This window comes from Varanus komodoensis, unplaced genomic scaffold, assembly GCF_004798865.1.
Source record: "Varanus komodoensis strain SLA01 unplaced genomic scaffold, ASM479886v1 scaffold2, whole genome shotgun sequence".
NCBI classification, from domain to species: Eukaryota; Metazoa; Chordata; class Lepidosauria; order Squamata; family Varanidae; genus Varanus; species Varanus komodoensis.
In genome coordinates this window covers 10,061,989-10,070,175 of record NW_025335568.1, presented here as the reverse complement: position 1 = coordinate 10,070,175, position 8,187 = coordinate 10,061,989, and positions in this window count along the sequence as shown.

Genomic DNA, 8,187 nt, shown 5'->3' with positions numbered 1-8,187 from the left:
CTTTGGGCCAGTCACTGACTCTCAGGCTAACCTACCTCACAGGGTTGTTGTTGTGCGGATCAAATGGAGAGGAGGTGGATTATTTAAACTGCCATGAGCTCCTTGTAGGAGGAAAAAGTGGGGATAAAATGTAATAAGAAATACAGTGATGAGCTGTCCATGAAGCTGCACCTATTTGGGGCTAGGTTCAGTTCCAAGAATAGTTCCTTAAAATTTCAGGCTGAAACCTGTAGTGGATACACCAGCACTGTCCTGAAGTTTCCTTGACATTAGAGCTTGACTTGCAGTGCACCAAAGCAGCTCCTTCTTAAACTGACTCTCTTTGGGAGGAATTGCCCTGCAGAGGAGACATTAGGGCTGCAATCCTATACACAGTTCCCTGAGGGTAAGTCCAATGGAGCTCAATTAAATTTATGACTGAGTGGGCCTGTAGAATTTCTCTTGGTGGGCTCCAGAAGAACTGCTGCTAGACCAGCACGGTGGTCTCTGCTGCTTGCTTGCAGTTTCTGTGCAAGATCTTTAGTCATGCAAGTTATGCCAGCTCTTGCGGCTTTGGAGCCATCTTTAAGCCATCACACCTTTTCCTGGGACTTTGGCAGCTCCCCGGCAGGCCAGAATTGGTGGCTTGTGGCTTCAGTGGGCAGTGCTGCAGTCCTAGAGGGCATCAGGTCGCATGAGGAGCTCTTCCAGGCTCTGCAAGGAGGTGGTGTTCCTACCTGCCAGCCATCCTCACTCACCTCAGTGGGTCTTACCTCCAAGTCAGGATTCCACTGCAAGTTATTCCCTGCATGGTGTAGATTCTCTTGCCTTTTCACTTCAACCCTTCCATGCAAGCCCACTTCTGAAGAGCTGGTTCAGCACTTAGTGAGCAGCAGTTACTGAAGAAGAGGTGATAGCTGGGGATCAGGATTCCCCCTGAGCATTTCTGTGGGCGCCCCTCTCCTTCTCATGCGCCATTTGGCCTCTGCATTGCCAAAGGAATAGGAGAGACAGCAGTTGACTGACCTTTCAAGGAAACAGAGACTTCATGGGAACCGTAGGGAGCGTCCAAGGACATGGACAGAACCTCCCCTCCCCTTTCTCCTCCTCTCAGGATTCCTATATGGATTTCTCAGTCTGCTTAGGAAGTCAGCAAAGGGCACCAGTAACCTGGAAACAGTTTTCTGCAAGTCCCACTGAAGAGCAGGAGGTTTACAAAGGAGACAGTCCCAATAGATTGTACCCAGATGGGTGTAGCTAAAAAAAAATAGGGAATAGCAGTTGAGTTACAATCAGGAAAATGTGGGGAGGATCTTTCTGTAATGGTGAGTCTCTCCTCTCCTTAATCTTAATGAGGATTAAGGGCTACCTATAGTATGCTACCAGCATTTATCTCATTAATTCCACAGAATCCATACTTTTTTTTTTTTTGGTCAGAGAGAGATTTTAAAAGTCACTAACAATTATGTAATTCCTGTCTAAAAGGTATTTTTTCTGGAATTTTACATGATGCAGAATGTGATCCCTCATTCCCCCAATTTATGAATCAATGACTACTGGAGAAGGAGAATAATTTGAAAGAAGGACACTCCTGTTTTGGTAGCTTGGTATTTGCCAAGACTCTTCAGGGCTACTTTGAAACCTGTTGGACACCCCAAATCCTTATGCAGCAAGGATTTTAAATCAGGGAACTCAAGGATGGGTTGAAGGTAGACCTCCTGATGATTAGGAGGTGACCAGGTAGGATTTTGGACTCCCAGTAACAAGGACATGCACCAAGTGGCATCTTGCTCACATCTCAGATTATATTGATGAGATGAAGTAACCTGTCTGGGCATAACCAGATGTGGAATTTTGTGGGGAGGGACTGTACGCTATGCTTGGTTCTTCCATCCATGAGCAAATTCTCGGTTAAGAATACTTTATGTTATGGCTTTTGTACCAGGCTGCAGAGGGTGGTCTTTAGAATTCAGTAAAAAGCAGACATACAGAGTAAAATACAATACAATTCTAAAATTACAATCCTATGCATGTTTAGACAGAAAAAGTCCCAACCTGCATAGCTGGCTTTTTTGTGTCTGGACATGCACGCAGCTGTACCCCAAGCAGATCTTGCAAAAGCAATCTATTTATTTCTACAGGGTGTGGTTATGGTAGCACTCTAAAGCTCTTTGCAATTTTCACCAGGGCAGGAGAGGGAAGGAAACATGAGACCGGAAGTAATACTTACTAAAATAACTCAGTAGGACTTGCTTTGCCCAGCTGGATACCCTCCAGATGCTGTGCATGACGCACCCATATTCCAACGCATCTGGAAAGCACCAGGTAGCAAAGGTTATTTTTAAGCAAAGTGGTGCAGGATCAAGCTATAACTCTTCCCCTGAAATCTATAAACCACGTGAAGTGAATCAGCAGGGGGAAATTTCTCTCCCTCTGCGACAGCAGAGAAGCAGGATGTTGTAGTGGGGAGAGCCAGCTGGGAAACATCACAGCCTGCATTCAGATCTCCCATCAGTCATCGTGCGAGCTTTGAGCCAATCACCACTGTTGCTCAGCCTAGCCTGCCTCACAGGATTGTTGTGAGAGAAAAATGGGAGAGTGGATTAGGATGACAGTAAATGCTGCCCCAAGATCCCTGGAGAAAGGACAAAATAAAATGTGACAAAGATGAGCGCCCCAGTTTAATGAAATTAGTAGTGGCAGGAGGTCTGGGGCTGTGTGAAAAGAAAGCCCTTTTTCACATGGTGCATAATTTACCTACACAATTCACCATCACAGGTTGTAGTGATGCTTCCCTGGGTTAGACAGCTTTCTAAAAGGCTGCGAAGAGACTTGCAGCCACTTAGAGACTAACCAATTTATTTTGACATAAGCTTAGGAAAATAATGATGAGCAAATGTGGCTATTTGTCACGAAGCCTCCATGTTTGGAGGGAGTGTGCTTCGGATCAGCTTCTAGGGGCAACCATCAGGCAGGAAGTGTGGAGGAAAGTGTGGAAGGGGGGGTACTCCTTGCCTTGTGGAGTATCAGGTTGGTCACAAAAGTTGCATTAGTCCTAGTCTGGCAAGGTCTTCCAAACTCCCTTCGGTCACCTTCCTCAGCCTGCTTCTCCGCAGTTATGATGGAGTTCTGTCAGCCAGCATGGCCTATAGTCAGGAATGCTGGGAATTGTTGTCCAGAACATCCAGAGAGAACCAGATTGAGGAAGGCTGCCTCTGAGTTCAGTTCAGTGAACACACTTTTGTTCCTGGTCTATATATTCAGGATTGTGGAGTTATTTGGGAGTAGGTCTCTCTCACTCCCAATGAATTAGTGCTGTTTTTAAGTATGCCCAGTGGGATACACATCTATGAAAGCATAATAAAAGTAAGAATTCTCTGGTACAAATGAACTTTGTTGTTCGTTTTCGTAGACTGAACTCTTGGTAGGCTAGAAAGACAAAGTCACATTGGTCTTACCTGTGGTACTCTCAGGTGATGTGTTTGGAATGAGCCCATGAAAGATAAGTGGGTTGTAGCTTTTGATTCATAAAAACAAAGGAACACTTTGCTACCAGCCATGTATGCCAATCAGGGTTTTTGAGTTACATAAAGGTGTACTCCAAAACATATTTATGTAGAAGTGAAGTCTGCTGAAACAAATGGTGGAATTGTATCTTGCACACAATAACTCAGTCAACTAACACGGGGTGAAGAACCTTTTTCAGCTTGAGGACTGGATTTAGTCTCATAGAAGCTCTTTGGGGTCCTGCTCCAGCAGTGGATGGGTGTCTTAAAGGAAAGGGAGCAGGATCAATGGAAAATGGGGTCAAAATTACTCAGAACACCAGCATATTTGACTGAACAGTCTCATTGCCAGCACCCAAGGTGTAGGGGAGAATTTTCCACTTTTTAGAATAGGGGAGCAAAACGTATTCAACTTGGCTAGACCTTATTTCACTGGAACACATGAAGAAGTGTGTCTTTTCCCAGAGCTTTTTCAGGAATTTGCTTTGAAGTACAGTAAAGATTTGAGTATAAGAATGGCAATGGAGGAACACCAATTGCCAACAATAAACATGGTGACTAAGATGAACACAGTGGAAACTACATGGTTTGTTTATTTATTCCATTTATATCCCCTTAGTTAGAAATAGCCCCCAGTGAATTCAGAAACATTACATTACATTTATTTATTTATTTATTTATTTATTTATTTATTTATTTAAAGCTCTTTTATCCAAAAAGTCTCCTGGGGTGGCCTACATACATGTCTACTCAGAAGTAAGCCTCACTGAGTTCAATAGGACTTACTCTCTGATAAGTGAGCATAAGATTGCAACCTAGAACGCATTAGCTTTGCAAATGTCCTACAGAAGACATAATGCAGAGAGAGAAAGAGGTGTATCAATACACCTTCCTGTATTTTTGGATGCTCCCATGGTTGTGTCTATGAGGAATGTTACAGTCCACACCCGCACTTCAAAATGTACCACTTTACTCCTGGTCAAAATATATAATTCACTTTCAAATACAAGTCTGTACAGAGCAAGGATGGGGGAATATCAAGACAATTGGTGCAAGATACAGTATAAATATAGGTTAGAGAAAGAATAATATAATGCATAAAAGACGCAATGTCATCTGAAGGGCATTGCCAAATAAGTTTTCTTAGAGTATGTCTGAACAGTGGAAGAGAACAAACATTTCTTTGGAAACACTGCTCCTGACAGAATTCCCATTCTGGGCTGCAGCTCCTTAAGAAGGGTACATCGGAAGCACATTTCCGGTTTGCTGCTATAGAATGGGTAAAATGGCCCTAAACGTGCACCTGAGCATCCGTGTCAGCTTCGGCTCAAGCGGCGTGACATTGCAACAGAACGTGGGAGCACAGAGTTAGGACCACGGAGAGCTCCTCACACAGCTGCAGCAGCAGCGGTGCAGGCGGGAGACGCATGGAGCACTCTGGGCAGAAAGGTAGGGATGAAAGAAGGCCAGGAAGGCAATCAGACAGTTTGAGGGATGAAAGGCAGGTAGGTGTGGGAGTCCTTCGTATTCTACAGGTTACCAAGGAGTACAGAGGTGTTGGTGTTTCCCATTTGCTGACTTCATCGAGGAAACCGAACTGTTGGTACCTGTGTTGTTTGCTTTCCGTCCGGGAAGGTTCCTTGCATTGAACATCATGAATGGTTCCCAGGTTGTGAGATAGTTGCAAAGGAAACTTGTTGTTGCAGATTTTTAAAGCTAGAACAGTGTGTGCTTGGGCAGCCTGTGGAAGTCAGAACAACATTTTCAGCAGACCCCTCCGGAGGGATGCTGCAGAGTCTCCAAGGTGCCTGTCCCAAAAGCACAACCGTGTGTCAGCAAATGGCTCTGTAGTGCTACCCGGAGCAACAGGGGTTAAATTCAGCTTGTCTGTGCCAGTGCAGTCCTCTGGGGGCTCTGAGGCCATGGCGGACACTGCTTTTAAAAAGTGGGGGCAATGTGGGGCGGAAGGCCTGCAGAGCACATGTGGCCCCTCCAGGGCTGCAGGCTGGCTTGTCCATCTGCCCTGCCCCGTCTCCAGGGCCTGAGCTTGGAAAGGCATCTGCTTCTCCCCTAAATATGTCTGTGTGACAACTGGGTCATCTAGCTGCTCTCTTGGGTCGCCAGACTGTCCCCTCGCTTCCTGGGTCCACAGGCTGTCCCCACCTCCTGAGTCAGCAGGCCGCCCCCTCGCCTCTTGGGTCACCCAGCTGCCCCCCACCGCTTGGTCCAGTCTGTGGCCTCAGCATTTCCCACCTCCAGCTCCTGACCCCGCTCGCTTTGTGCGAGGTCAGGTCTAAGGTGTGTCCCAGAGCTTTCCTCTAGTTGTGGCCCTGCTCCTCTCCTCCTCGGCTCAGTACCGCCACCATGCAGAGCTGGGGCTTTTGTGCAGATTCTTCCCTGTTCGGAACGTTGGGCTGACTCCCTTGTAAGGCTCAGTTACTGGCAGTAACAGCTTGAAGCTACTATTTCTTGGTGGGTGTTGCGTGTTTGGTCCCAACCCTTCTGCTTTTGGCTGTACCCACTGCTAGACAGAGCCCCTGAGAGCTGCTCCAGAACTGAATGCTGCCCACAGGTGAAAAGAGGTTCTTCACCCCTGTTGGACTCGCTCTGGCACACACAGGAGGAGGATGCAGATAATAACTCAGTGGTTTTGCAGCGAGAAAGCACGTAGCTGCTTTTGCATGGCCAGCCCGCTAGAACGTGTGGGAAGCTCAGTTGCCCTGCAGTACAGAGCATGGAAGTCATATCAGAGTGTTGGCTAACCGTATGCATCAAGGTTATCTCCAATGCCTTATTTGAGGGCATTAGCAGTCATATTTAATCCCTTTGCTATATAGTAGAATATTATTCTGTCCAAAAGACCTGAGGTTAGTACATAATGTTCGCATATAGAAGAAGAATTTTAGAAATATAGAGAAGGGTCTGCACACTTGCACTGCTGGTATGCCTGTCAAAATAACGGGAACAGGAGCTTGTCATTCATATGTTTACTTAAATGCATATGTGCTTATCAATCATATCTCTAACAGTTCACCAAATGAATCAAAACACTGCTGGGGAGCAAGAGGAGGGTGGGGCAGGGAAAGTGGGGGAGATCAGAATTATTTTCAAATGTCAGAGCAAGTATCATCATCTTCTTCTTCTTCAGTTTTTTTCTATACTGACCAACAGCTGAATTCATACAATTCAGTGTAGATACCATCATAAAAACAGCATGCAACTTCACCTGGAGATGTAAAACTGAATTGTAAATGACTTACTAGGCAGGACAGATTCACACAAAGGTGCCAGAGCCCCCCTCCCCATCTGCTATTTGGAGCTGTTAAATGGCTGAGCATGGAGAGCAGGCTTAACCTGACACCAAAAGGCTAGCAGAGTTAGTGCCAGGCCTCGCGGGGGGGGGGGTTCCACAACTGGGGGCTACCCCAGAGAAGGCCCTCCTCCTTTCTGCCTACAGCTGACCCTCCTTGCAGGAGGCAGGTGGCGGAAGGCCTTTGATGCTGAGCTTTGCATCTACATGGATAGATTGTAGTTGGGAGAGGCATTTCATCCGGTACTGTGACCCCAAGCCATGTGTGTGACGTGGCTTCAGTTTAATCTCTGCATCCTGGAAGGCCACTTCATTTGTTCATTAGAATTAAGGGTAATGCTCTGGTGCTTCAGTGTGTTAATGCTTTGTCTCTTCCCAATAACAACGAACAAACAAGCAAATCTCTCTTCCTCTCTGCATCCTGAAGACTGGATTGTCCCTGGGCAACTGCAATTTCCTCTGCCAGTCCACATCCACAGGCACCGCCTGGTGCACCAAGGGATGCTGTGTGGATTGTGGTCCAGTTGGCATCAGGGGAGGGTCCGCCATTCAGTCCGCCGTTCCCTGCACGCTTTGCCTGCAGGGAATCCTCTGCTCAGTCCCTGGGATCAGTGCTGAACAGGATCTGTAGGAGGCCATGGGAACCATCCCTGCTGGAGGTCCTGGAGAATTGCTGCCTGTCAGAATAGACAGACAATTAGCCTGATCCTAATCCAGAACAAGGCCGTTTCCTTTGTTCTTAGGAGCACCGATTGGGCAGTGCCTGAGACGTCCCGAGTGATGATCTGCTGGGTCGCATCCATCACAATTCCACCATTTGGGGCTAGTTCAGAGTACACAGCCTGGAGGGCAGGTGCAAGACTGCTGGCTGGACTTTCCAAACTCACCTCCCCTGCTCTGTGCCAACCTGACACAAACCACAGTAAAACCAGAGCGCCTCATGATCCCGTCATCCAGTTGCCCATGCAAGGAACAACCATCTATTTCTCTGGCAGATGCCACTTCATCACCGGTGGTGATGGTGATGATGATGATCATCACCATCATCTTCATCATTCCGGGATAGCATTCCCATGCCTTCCTCCTCCATTACGCCACAGGTAGTATATACACCTGTGGGTGGTCCATCAGCCAAGTCCTTACCTGGATAGGCAGAGCCTGGCAATAGTGACCCACACCCTAGCAACCTCCTGTTTGGACAACTGCAACACACTTTATGTGGGTCACTGGGTTGTAGGCGGGTTGAAGTTGATCTGGATGCTTCAACTGGTACAAAATAGGGCAGCCAGACTATTGATGGGGACCTGCAGATGTGATCATATAATGCTCCTATACCATCTGCACTGGCTACTGATGGAAGTCTGAGTCTGATTTAAGGCCTTGACAATGATA